A 14,406-nucleotide genomic window follows, 5' to 3' on the forward strand; every position below is an offset into this window, starting at 1 on the left:
CAAACTTTCAATGACTATATTTAATGCCACCACGGATATAAAGCATTTGACATGCAAAACAAATTTTAGCTCAATTTAACTTTTCTCCTTCTTCTCCCCCAACCTAAATTAATGCTTTAGACCATTTATATCTTAACTGCAGGTTACTGTTAATACTGTCTTTTACAATATTTTTCAGCATTTTATGTAAACAATGGTTTTATTTAGACTTAGAGTTTCCTTACCTCACAGTGAAGACAAATAGATTTTATGAGACATTTGTATTGAGCCCCTATTTGTTGAAAATTCATTTTGTCTGTAAAGACCTAAATAAGAAACTTGGAGAATGAGTAGCAGAGTGGCTGGCTGAGTCCAAATTTGGATATATAGTTTCCATCCAAACAATGATTCAGAGAGCATCCAGTGACCTACAAGTGTTAGGACCCGGGCTGAGAGAAAGGGCAGAGACATACCACATAATTTATCACGTCTGTGCAGGTCTTGAGCAGTCACTCCTAAGTATCCAAGGCTTCATCAAAGCAAGACAAAAGTGAGTCATTTCTCTGCTTATTGAACATAGTGCTTAACTTTGAACACATCATGCTATCCTTATAAATATTGTCAATTTAAGTAATTTTCAAATATCCTTTGCCTAGAGCCATTCTAATACTCAAATTTAAGGCAAACTTTTTTTTTTGAGAGTGTAGTAATTTTGTCATCTAGAACAACATGAACTGGAAATTCTCTTGGAAAAGAGGCCGGTAATTAGGCTGTTCTATATTTGTTTCACCTTATTGTCATTCTGTCCTACATTTAAGAGGCCAGAAAAGTACCTGGAATAGTACTCACTGTGTCCTGTTCCCCTCGGGTGACTTTGAAATGATTGCACCAGACACAAGTCACAGATCCTGCATAAGTGTGCAGACAATACAGATGTAATTTTAGAAACAGCAGAGAAGTTGCTCTCTTCTTGTTCTTCAATTAGCTAGAACACTTTGGGCTGGAGCTCGACTCATAACAGTCCTTCATGCCTAATCAGTTTTGTTTGTCATTTTATAGGATAGGTCTCTAAATGCCAGAAGAACATATCAACCTTGGAAATGCTTTTATGAGAAGCCCATTTAACTTTTATATCTTCATTATATTCAAAGATTTCTAAATTGGTTTGCAATGTCAAGTGTTCCATTTCATTTGCAAGGGTTTTGATGTATTAATAGTGAACAAAAAAAGTTTAAAGTGATCTTGTGCATGCAACTGTCCACTGAGCTGACTAGCATGAAGGTATGACATACTTTTGAATGTCAACTCGACTTGTAAAAATAACTTGGACTGTTAAAGAGTTGGGTCTGTATAATAATTTATAGACAGCAGATTAGAATCCCATAGAGTGTTTTGGAAATTTATTTATGTAGACTTTATTCCAGGAAAATCTCATCATTTCAGCTTGATAGTTAAAACATGGTGTTTAGTGTTCCACCAGTTGCCTGCTAACTTGAAATCTTGTACACACATGTGAAAACCATGACCACTGAGTTCTCAAGAAAAAAGACAAGATTTTTATTTTCTTCTTGAATTCGTGCAGTATAGCTCCTAGGTACAAAAACTAACAACAAGATAGGAACAAGGTTTTTATTTTCTTCTTGAATTCATGCAGTATAGCTCCTAGATACAAAAACTAACAAAAGATAGGGTTCAGGTATCATCTGATCCACACCTGATTTTCGTATGTGACAACTAGACCTGAAGGGAAGGGGATTGCTAATATGATTACAGATATATACTCAGAGCTAAGATTAGAGTGCAACTTCTTCTGTTCAATACTCTTTCAATTTCACCACAGACTTAAATATCTAACTACACATAAATATGTTAATGTCCAGGATTGCAAAGTTTTAATCTCCAGTTCTGTTATACTAACTATAAAATGAGACAAATTTTCTTTTTACCCAAATAAGGGCTGGATAAAGACATAAATTGTGCATGTAAAACTCCTAAGAGAAAGTAGCTTCTCATTAAAAAGCAATTAATCACTTGAACTCTAATAAAATTGTTTTTAAAAGATGATTTTTTTAGATGAAATGTCACTATGTAATGCTGGGTGGCCTTGAACTCACTGTGTAACCTAGGCTGGGCTGGAATTCACAGTGATCCTCCTGCCACAGCTTCTCAAGTGTGGGGATTACAGATGTGTACCACTAAGCCCAGCCAAAGAACAATTCTTAATCATGAAAGGAAAATAACTTGAAAAGAGAGAAATCAAATAGTTGTGCTGAAATATTCATAAAAATTTAATTAGCCAGTCTAACCTACCATAACCATGCAGTGAAAAGATAGAAATGACAGAAGGAAATTTGTAACAAATGACTTCCTCATTGAGTCTTTCAATTTAATGAGTCTTTCAGTTTATTTTATTATACTTTTGCATTATAGTTTGTGCTATTTTATGCAATATGTTAATCAAAGTTTTAAAAATATTTTTGAATGAAAAAAATTAAATGTTCATTTTAGAACATTCACTTCCACCATAGATCATCCTGTTTGACTTGGATTCAAATTTACTCGAAGTTAGATTCATTCTAAATTATATTTCTATAGCAAGGGCTTGAAATACAAAAGGATTTACTAAAGTAAATGCCATGAAAGATTTTTAATCTGTTGAAAAGTATAAGTCAGTATGTTATTTCGTCTTTGTATGACTTAATAAATAAACAATCATAAATGGTAAGAGGTTATAACAAATTTAACCTGTTCCTATCATTTAAAAAAATGTTTTTAGGCTATTTTTATGGCTATAATTCTGAAGACAATAAACCTAAAAAAAGTTTCTGTAACTCAAAATACAAGCCTTCATAGAAATTTTGACAGAATATTACATCTTAAGAAAATGTTGCATGAGAGAGAAAAAAAGAACTTCTCAAAATAGTGCCTCAAAAGCACCTGGAGTTTTTAAATAATAGTAAGGTACAAAAGGAAGAAAGAAAATATATTTATGTTTTTTCAAATTTCTTTATTTTTACGTGAATTATTTTTTACTAATGAAAACATTCATCACCAAAAGTACTGAACTTCATTTGACACATCAAATTATAATTGGTACCTAAATGGCAGTGATTTACATATCATTTGCATATTACTTTACAGAGCTCAGAGAACAAATTTCAAATGTGTTTTTCCTTTTCCTTTCTCTTTCTCTTTCTCCTAGCTCACCCAACTGATGAAGTATTTGGAACAAAACTATTGCTCAGGTAAGTGTGTGTGTGTGTGTGTGTGTGTGTGTGTGTGCATTTTAATGAAGGAAATAAATTTGTATATTATCAAATTTAATGTTGGAGAAGGTATTTTTGAAAAATTATTGCTAATATTTTTGTTATTATCCTTTTTAAATTATTCTTTTACTTCATACCAGGTAACTCATTCTTTCAACCTACCTTTCTACAAGCAAATATAAATCAGAGAAACAACTAGAGCTAAGAAAAGACTAATATGTAAAAAAAAAGTGTCAGTGGTCAAAAATAAAATCAGTGTTTACTGCACATTTATTGTGCATCAAATTCTTCCTTAAAGTCCTTTCACAGATCATTCTATTAATCCTTAAAGCAACCTCAGAGGTAAGTGAGTACTATTAAGTCCATTCATAAAACAAGCTAGGAGTATTCAAGTAAGCTCACAGTTGCAGTGGTGACTTGGTTTAAGAATTTAATGTGTTTTACTCTTTGGGGGAAGATGCTTGGGTTTGTGTTTGTGTGGGGAAAATGACTGTGGTTGTATTTGTCTCCTGGTCTGGAGTCTGCCAACAGCAGCAAAATTTTGCTAAACACCTTTGTTTGCAAACCAAATTGCTTGCAAGAGTAGCTGCTCAGTAGCAAATCTGGAATTTTCAGTTAAAGTATGTAACTCTGGTGCTGTATGCTTGACTACCTTAGTCTATGCTTTAGTTCAGAGCATTCAGTCTATTTAGGGGTGCTGAGGAAGGACACCACTGCTCTAGGCAAACACCCTAATATAAAAATTTTAAATGCTTTTACATAGAATTGAGAGATATGGGCAGATCACACCAAAGTATGCTCTACCAGTAGTTTAAGTAGAGTTAGAACACAATAGGAGCATCTAGTTAAGGCAATTATGTGGTTCAATTTGGTTTGATTATAAACTTTCAGCTGGTAAGTGTATGGTCTATATCACCCTCTTGCCTGGCACTCCGACTTCATCCCTGCAGCAACGAATTGATCTTTCTGGAAAAAAAATCATACAACTTGTAAGATCCTCTCATGCTTCCAGTTACAATGCTTCTAGTTACACTGAGAGTGGATTCCAGTTCTAAACAGGTAGTCCAAGCCTCGCTTGATCTGGTCCTTGCATGTCTCGGTGACATCAGGGCATCCCAGTTGCTCCCATAGTCACTTTTCCTTCCACTCACTCAAGGCACCTTGTCAAACACAACCCACTATGCCCTGTACAAAAAGCTCTTCCCGCAAATACTTGAGCTTGAGTCTTCAGGTTTCAAATACAGCATGACATTACCTTGGATAAGTCTCACTTATTAACAGTGTGTGTGTGTGTGTGTGTGTGTGTGTGTGTGTGTGTGTGTGTGTGTGTGTGTGTGTTTACTGGGACCAAACTCAGTAGGGCACTCCTCCATTGGTCACTGAGCTAAACTAAGTAGGCGGGTCTTAGACTTGTGACCCTCTTGTACTGGTCTTACTTTATCTCCCTTTTTGTGGTACTAAAGATCATACCTGCAGAGCCACAGTCCCAACCCTGTTTGTTTATGTTTTGTTTTGTTTCATTTTGTTTTGTTTCGATTAGGGTTTTCCCTCAGTAGGCTGGGTAAGACTGCAACTCAAAATCCTCCTGTCTCAGTCTCCCAAAGTGAAAAGTATTGGGCCTGATATGGGAGGGGGTGACCCATCATGCCTACCTACCACTAATTCATTTATATTTTTAAAATACCAATATTAGTTGGTTCGCATCGCATGTTAGTGGTCCCAGCACTCTAGAAGGCTGAGGCAAGAGGATCACACGTTGGAGGCAAAAACTGAGAAAAACAGGAATTTAGCAAGATGCTCTTTATCAAAATAAAAAGTAAAAAAGATTAGAGATGTAGATCAATGTGAAACCCTCAATTCAATTCTTAGTGTGCACACACAAAAAATGTAAAACTTCCCAGGCTTATCCCTAGCTTTGTCTCTTTTTTATAAATCTTCCATGATCTTCACTGTCTATTCATATTAAAGCATTGCATATTTACATCTTTCATCTGTAAATTATGAAAGAAAAAGGATTTAAGCTAACAGTGATCATAGCTATGTTTCCTGTACACTGCCAATGCTGGACACTTAGTAATCATTCACTTATAATTAATGTTGGAGAGTAAATTGAATAATCATGAATTATCTTGAAATGATATTTCTAAGTCTAGGCATGCTTACTAATTTTAAATCATATTGAATGAAACTTTGAAATAGGCAAATGTTTAGAAGGTAAATTATCTTATAGAAATGAATTTTGATCATTCAAACTTAGAATTAGGTCAAACTTATCTTCTAATTTTTACATATTTGTTCTGGTCCACAGTTTGGGGTTTGCTCTGGTATTTAAAGAAAAAAACATGGGTAGACAATTAGTTCTGTGAATTCTATCTTGAAAAGTAAGTGTACAATACAGTGTTACTAGCTGTACTCAGCATACTGTGCATTAGGATTCTAACACTTTCTCATTTTATGAATAAAAGTTGGTAACCTATTATCAGCATTTATTGATATGGTGGATTACATTTATTGATTTATGTATGTTGAACCATCTCTGCATGCCTGGGATGAACCCCACTTGGTCATGGTGTATAATCTTCTTGATTATTTGTTGCGTTTTATTGGCCAATATTTTATTGAGGATTTTTGCATCTGTGTTCATTAGGGAGCTTGGTCTGTAGTTCTCTTTTTTAGTTGGGTCTTTCTCAGGTTTTGGTACTAAACGAATATTTGCTTTTAGGAATGACTTAGGAAGGATTGCTTCCCTTTCAATTTCATTGAAGAGTTTGAGGAGTGTTGGAATTAGGTCTTTGTATTTCTTCTTTTTTCTTTAATTTTATTTAAGGAGAAAAAAGAAAAAAGAAAAAGGGTACAAGTTATACAGAATTTCAGAAAAAATAAACAGTAGGAAATCACTAGTTAATTACATATTGTCATCTTAGAAATAGTTGTTGAAGTTACAAAATTAAAGCATATAGAGGGGACCTTCAAACAGTGAGACTGCAAACAGTTTTGTTCAATAATCCAACAAAACTCAGTAATATGGTTATCCATCCTACACACCCAAACATACATGCAGTTATATCCCCCAGAGAACTCTCCCCTCCCTTCTTCCGTACAATGACAATTACACATATTGGGTTTCACTGCTCCCACAGTTCTTATTACTTTTTTTTTTTTTTGAAGAAAGTAAAACCAAGTGTGACATACCAGGACAGAGTCAGTCAAATCAAAAGGATGGACATAATACATGATGTAAAAACAAAATACAAGGTGATCAACAATGGTTACCATAATGCCTCTTGTTATCTTAAAAAGAATTACCTATATCATCAGTTATAATAAAATTGAACAAAACAGTAAAGAATAAGACCAATAAAACCAAAACATTGGAAACATTAGAGGACTTCAAAAGAAGATAATAGTCAACCAGAATGGGCATCACAATGAATCTTACTGTCTTCATAGTTGTTGCCTATACTTTCAAACTTGGTACTATCAAGCATAACAGAATAGAGGAAAATCAATCAAAACAAGATGGTGAGAGCAATACAGAGTTTCAAATCAAGTTAACAGGAAATCAAAGTGGGTCACTATAATATATCCTGCTATTTTTTATTTATTTTTCCCTTAATTAAAAGGATAAAAATGAAAAAGTAGATAATAAAAAGGAGATTGAGATTAAAAAAAAGAGGGCATAACAACAAAACAGCACAGGTCAAAACATAGCCATTTAAGCAAAATAGTGTTTCACCACAAGATAATCTCGACATGATAGTAGTTACCATAGTGTCTCTTCCCTTAAAATCTTTGGGTATAACTTCGTATACTGTAGCATCAAACATATCAAGACAATGTAAAACCGTTCGAGAGAATGACAGTATTACAGGGTATTTAGAATCAACTAACAGAAAATGAACAATGGTTTCTGTATAATCTCCCTGTCTACAAAAGTTTTTGTTTATATTATCACATATAATAAAATCCAACAAGATACAATACTTGCGTTGACTCTGTCTGGGCCTGGGCTCTTCTTTGTAGGTAGGACTTAATTTCATTTTCATTAGTAGAAGTTGGGTTATTCAGCAATTTTACATACTCTTGACCTAGCTTTGGTACTTCATATGTTTCTAGGAATCTGTCTATTTCTTCTGTGTTATCAAACTTTTGAGAGTAACTTTCGAAATAGGTGTTGATGATCTTCTGTATTTCTATAGAGTCTGTAGTGATTTCACCTTTTTCATATCTTATTGCATGAATCTGAGCTTTTTCATCCCTTTTTAAAATAAGGTTGGGTAGAGGCTTATCAATTTTATTTATTCTTTCAAAGAACTAACTCTTTGATTCTTTGATTCTATGGATTGTTTTCTTAGTCTCTATTGCATTGATTTCTGCTCTGATTTTTATAATTTTCTCTCTTCTTTTGGCTTTGGGCTTGACTTGCTCTTCTTTTTCTAGATGTTTGAGGTGTAGCATTAGGTTATTTATTTATATTTTTCTGTATTCCTGATGTGGGAGCTTAGTGCAATAATTTTTTCTCTGAGGACAGATTTCATTGCATCCCACAGATTCCGGAAAGTTGTATTTGTATTTTCATTTTCTTGTAGGTATTGTTTAATTTCTTCTTTAATTTCTCCTGTGACCCACTGATTACTCAAGAGTGTGTTATTCAATTTCCACGTGTTTGCGGGATTTTTGCAGTATCTTTTATCATTAATTTCTAATTTCATATCGCTATGATCTGATAACATGCAAAGTGTTTAGGTTTTATTGGTCTTGTTCTGTACTGTTTTGTTTAATTTTATTATACCTAATGATATAGGCAATTCTTTTTAAGGTAGCAATACGCATTTTGGTAACCATTATTGATTACCTTGTATTCTGTTTTTACGTCATGTGCTTTGTCCATCCTTTGTTTTGACTGACTGCTTTATTTTGTCATGTTTGGTTTCATTCTCTTTCAAAAAAAAGTATTAAGAACTATGGGAGTAATAAAACCCAAATTTGTAAATGTTTTTGTAAAAAAAAAAAAAAGGGAAAAACAGTGCTCTAAAGGATACAAATGCAAGTGTGTTTAGGTGTGTTAAGATAGATGACCATATTGCTGGGTTTTTGTTGGATCATTGAACACAACTGTTTGCAGTCTCACTGAATGTCCGTCCACTCTGTATGCTTTAATCCTGTAACTTGAACAAGTATTTCTAAGATGACAATATGTAATCTCTTAACTAGTGATTTCTTACTGTTTTTTCTTTTGAAATTCTGTATTACTTGTACCCTTATCCCTTTTTTTTTTTTCTTTTTCCTTAAATAAAGAAAAAAGATGGGCTGGAGAGAAAACCCTGAAAATATCCTTTGTTCTCACCAAATCTCCAGGAATTTCCCTTCATTGGTCAAAATCAATCTAATGCTAGAAAACAAAGGAACCAGCTGCTACAGCTCAGGGTGTGTGCTTTGCTCACCAAAGTCATGGTAAATAAATGTAAACAGAGGCTCTGTGGGGGCAAACTGAAGCTATGCCATCTTTCTCAGAGCTTTTAGTTTCAAAAATGGTGAGCACATGGTCCAACTCAATGTTTTTCACAAGCAAGAGCATAAAGTATTTATTATGTGTTGATTGAGCTTCAGTTCGATCTATAATCTCAATTTATACATTAGGTATCTAATATCTTCTGAACCAAAACAAAACAAAACAACAACAAAAATCCTGAAAATAGCATTTTAAACACTTGAAGCATTCTCAGCCACAGGTCTATTTTATTTTTCCTTGTTTAGAAAATTGAGTCTGTGGTCCAGTTTCTGGTCAACAAAAAATGAGTTATGACTGACTGAGATAGTTTTCTTTTCAGTAAAAATTTTCTGACCAGGCAGTTCATGGTGCAGCAAGGATGGACTGATTTCTCTGCCAAGGAGATCCAAAGAAACACCTGAAGAAGCTCTTCTCTGCTTGCTCCTAGGGCAGTCAATCCTTTCATGCCAAGTATTACATGAGACTTTCTATTGTATCAGTAATAAGTGCAGATGTTTTTAATTGAGGCTTACATGGAAAATATGCTCATAACCTTAAAAGACTGCACCAAATTACTGTACTGTAATGCTTGCACATCCAGAGACACTTATTTTGAGATGCATTCTTTCTTGTATTCATTTCAAGTGAATTGAAATGTTTTCTTAGTCCCTCTTAGCTGATTGAATTTGGGGGCTACAGAAACATTTTTAACTAGTTTCAAGACCAGCAGAGAATGCAGTAGTACACTTTCTCAATAGTGAACTGGATTTTTGGCCTCGTACTAAAAGGAAATAGTATGCCATGGTATCTTTTCTTAACTTTTCTCATTTGCAAAAGAATTCACATAACATTCACAGCCTGTTGTATTATTCACAATTCACAGCCTGTTGTATTATTCCCACTTCACTACCCCACCCCTAACCACTGATCATAGATTTGGGCTCCTTTGATACTAACTCTGAAGTCGAAATTAGCATAGAGGAATTTATTATAGAGCATTGTTGGATTCAATAGTTGAGAAAAGAATGAGAAAGAAGTAGGACAGGTGGTAAAAAATTAAGATGCAATTCAGCTCATTCTATGGCTGTTCCTTAACAAACAGTTACTGCCCCAGGATAATTAGTCATTGGATCTGGGCCTCCTGTGAAAGATATAATCCTGAGAAAGAGAGCTTATTCTAGCTGTAGCCAGCCTCCTTAGCGAAGTATGCTATAGAAGGGTAGGAATGAAAGTGACACCAAGAATGCACTGCAGCAATTAGTTGTCCAATCCTATCATTTCATTTCTTACATTTCCCTCTTCAATCCCCTATGTGTCCCTAATTTCACCAGCCTAGCTCGTCCTTAACTTTTCATCTAAAATCAGCTTTCTAAAGAACTTATAAAGAGTTTTACTATATTCAAGATATTCTTCTTCTAATTTATCTTCCATGCACTTGTGTAATCTTTACAAATCACTTGATGGACTACTGCTCCCCTCTGCTTAAGAATTTTCAACAGATACTATTCCTTCATGACAACGCATCAGTTTCCTACATAAAATTTTCATATATGTATAATATGCATTTATATATAGTGTATTATGTATGATATAAATTAATTTAGTCAACATCCCCTGTATCAGTTTATGCATGTACCATTTGATATCTCCAATCAGAACTGTAGTTAGATCTTAGTTGCTTGCTTCCGATGTCACTTTCCCATGTCCCACAGATTACATAATATGGAAGTTACGCTGTTATGTGCAATTTTTGTGACCAATGGGGTGATATTTCTCTGTATTATGTATATGATATGTATAATAAATAGGGTATTTGATTATTCAAAAAACAATGTAAACAATATATGCTTTGGAGATTTATATTTATATACTTAACTTTCCTAGGTACTGAAACCTATACTCTCTAAAGCATTGCGGTTTAGCTTGTTTGCTAGCCACCATTCTGGAACATGGTGGCTGTTGCATGGCTTTCTTCTCAAAGCAACCTTTCACTTTTGCAATTTTGAGGCTGCAAAAGATGGAGACTTGTTGCTTCTTGTGATGTTCTCAGGTCAGCTTTTATATTCTCCTGTTTCATCTCACAATGATCTCCTCAGCTCTATCATTGCAGTTCATACCCTTACTGGGACTTCCTTTCTGGCTAAATTCACATCATAAACCCTTCTACTGGCCTCTTTCGTCTTGATTTTCAACACAGATCTGACTAAAAACCCACAACAATAGTCATGCTACTACCTCAACATTCTACTGTCTTAAAATTTTTACTAGCAGTTTAATTAGCCCACTGCTCTTAATCTTAGTCTCAGGCAGTCTTTGGACATGAGCAAAATGCAGACAACCTTTTGCCAGGCCATGACACACATCCTCTGGACTCCAACAACCAACACAGTCCTTCTTTCCAGCTGAAACCTCCTAAACCAGGTCTTTACTGGCAGGATTTCTATCAGCCTCTGGTCATCTGAAGTCTGACCAGAATTTTCTGTACACAATAGTCAAAGGTTCCAGTTCTAATCTTCCAGGCGATATCTCAGAACCTTTCCAAATTCTTCCCACAAGCCATTCACAAAGATTTGAATGATACAATCAGGTATATAGTCACATCAAGAATCCCACTTCTCTGATACCAAATTCTAAATTCTATATTGTTTACTTTCCTAGTGTTGCTAAAACAAAATAATTGACATCTAAAGTAAAAGAAGGAAAGGTTTATTCAGCTCACAGTTTGTGAAGATTTCAGTCCATAATCAGCTGGCTTCAAGGCAGAGTGGCATAGCACAGGGGCAAGCTTTCATGATGATGAAAAATAGCAAAAGTAACAAAAGCAAAAGAGAGGAACAAGCAAAAAGACTTTTTCTGTCCCTTATATTGTATGTAGGCTACCCACCCTAGGGTGGGTATAGCACTCACACAGCCTTTTTCCCAGCATTGGACCATGAGTCAGTTACAAACTCTAGAAGCCTGCACCCATGACTGCATGAGGCTTTGGGGGGACATTAAGACACAAACTATAACAGACACTTTTCAGATAAGACATGAAAGTTAAAGGATAAGTAGGATTTGGCCTTGTGCAGATCTAAAGAAAAAACATTCCAGAATCTATAATGCTAAATCCCTGGTGGCCCATTATTATTTAAATATATCAATATGAATATAACACAGTCAGACTAAATTCTCAGATTGAAGGAAAAATATAACTAAATAAAAATTATACACAATTTGCAAGAAAGTCTAAGTTATAAAAGTTCAGCAATTGAGGTTAAAGTTTGGAAAAATGAAAAATATAAGCATTAACTAAAATAAAAATCTTACATTCTGTTAGTATAAAAATAAAATTTAATACAGACCATGAGTACTTGAAGTAAAGACATGCATCAGGGGTAAAAGTTTATTCTACCAGGATTATGTAGAATTATGATTTTAAGTACACATTTGTTTAAGCCTAACATTTCAAAAATATTAGAGGAAAAATAACAGAAGCATGAAAAAGAGATAGACACACAAAGAAGATATTTTAATACAGTTTATTCATGAACTGAGAGACACAAGAGAAAAAAGAAAATCATAACTATAGCAAAAATATGAACAATATGACTAGAAACCTGACCCAATTGAAATATATACAGAATATTACGTCCAACATCTGTAGAAAATACATCCTTTCAAAAACACATGGAAAATTCATGAAAAATTACTAAACAAAATAGTTTAGAATACAACTTTTAGCATTTCTATTAAAACTAAAGAAACATATAACAAGGGATTTTCACTTAGTGTTACTAAAAGTACATACAAAAGCTAGACTACATCTACCAATATCTGTACTCTCCCTTAACGCAAAGATCACCTCACAAATACCATTATGCATTTTATATTTTTATTGATATCTAATTATCCTGATAAGTGTACATTTTACAATACAGGAGGTAAGAACCTCCTGACAAAACAGGAAACCAAGAGAGGGGATAAGAATGGCCTGCCACACAGGAAAAGAAAGTTAGCACACGGGCTTGTCAGTGTAGGGGATCTGTGTGCACGAAACATGCAGTTATCCTGGGGGAGGACCATCTCGTGACAATTGAAACAAATATTATTTTTGTTGTTGAAGTCATGCTATTTTCATGTAGTTCATATAGGAATGTATTTCTGACGCTATCTTTAGGTTTTGTAAGGAAGTATGCAGTTGGTGTGAAAAGATTGACATTTATTCTAAATGTGTAATGCATATTAAGAATTTAATACTTTATTGATATGTTATGTTTCTGTTAACTACACATTGTATAATATAATAAGAACTTTTTGACAAAACAGCAAGACCAATGAGACATCAGTTACATTCTACAACATCGCTAGGAAAGCAAAACACATTGATTATGAGATACTTGTATAAATGTGCTGTTGTCATGTGTGAAAACTGCCTTTGGTGTGATAATTGAAGTAAAGATTATTTCTTTGAAGAGTTCTATTGATGTTTTCAGTGTAGCTATATAGGGATTTATTTCTGTTGTTCTCTTTTAGACTTTGTACACCAAAGTAATTAATATTAGAAATTTTGATACGGTTTTATAAACACACAATAAATGTTAAAAGTTAGACACTATCTTAAAATAATTTTCCTGTTAAGTACTCATTGTTTAATATACTAAAACTCATAAAATTAAATTTAAGTTACTAATTCATCAATAGAAATATTCTAAAGAACGAACTTTAGTACTGTGCACTCACAATAATGTGCCTTTATGACAAAATTGACATTATGCCCTATGGGTAAACTTGAAGGTCTACTCAAGTCTTTATGTTTTTGTAATCTTTGTTGGTTTTAAAATAAGATTAATACATTTCACCAATTGTATTTGTCATATTTTATTAAGAGCCTTTATATGGAAATTATTATTGAAAGCATCAGTCTGCAGTCTACATCCTTAAAGATAAATCCAGTCAGATCATATTTTTGCAAATAAAATTTTCCTGAAGCATAACCTCTCCTGTACTTTGTTGTATTGCCTTTGGCTGCTTTAGCAGAACTGAATACCGCCAAAGAGACTGTGTGATCCATACAATCTAAGCTACTTACCACGGGGCTATTTATAGAGAGATTTTGCCAAACCTGGTGTAAGGTTTTCAACAATACACTGTGTATTGGGTCCTCTGAGTTGCTAGATATCCAAATTGTAAAAAAGACACAATGGATTTTTATTATATAAAAAGGAAGATATTATTTTATCTATGATGCTATTTATTTGAATAGTCACATATTACTTTGAATATCATAATAGAAAATGAAATATTTTCATGAGAATCTAATTACCAGATGAAACACCATAATGTTTATGTACATGGACAAAGTTTAATGTAGGAATTATAAACTATACAATCTAAGTAACTACAAAGGAAATGAAAAAGAACTCTTACACAGTCTAGAGGTAACAGTGCAAAAAAATGTAGCTATTATCTCTCAAAGAGCATATAACAATCAATCAAAGGATTTTCAAGAACACCCTTTCGAGGCTGAAGTTCAGACTTCACTGGTACGGCACAGCATGACACCCACAAGAACACACAAGTCTGCCCATGGCCAGAAAATATATCAGAGAGTTCAGCCTAGCATCGGCCTGTGGAAGGGGCCTATTACTGCAGAGAATGGACAGGTCAGAGCTGATCTTTTGAAGAGCT

General features: G+C 34.0%; 1 protein-coding gene across 2 annotated transcripts in view; it reads left to right on the forward strand.

Annotated features, from left to right (window-relative positions):
- Positions 1-405: 405 nt before the first annotated feature.
- Ostn (osteocrin) overlaps positions 406-14,406 on the forward strand; it is a 79,886-nt gene continuing 65,885 nt past the window's right edge. For both annotated transcript variants that reach the window (XM_063260509.1, XM_063260510.1), the window contains exons 1-2: positions 406-529; positions 3,182-3,224. The gene's annotated coding sequence lies outside the window, so the exon portion shown is untranslated. The remainder of the gene's footprint in view (positions 530-3,181; positions 3,225-14,406) is intronic.

Source organism: Cavia porcellus, unplaced genomic scaffold (genome assembly GCF_034190915.1).
Source record: "Cavia porcellus strain 051 isolate PalLab524CR breed Dunkin Hartley unplaced genomic scaffold, mCavPor4.1 scaffold_14, whole genome shotgun sequence".
Taxonomy (NCBI): domain Eukaryota; kingdom Metazoa; phylum Chordata; class Mammalia; order Rodentia; family Caviidae; genus Cavia; species Cavia porcellus.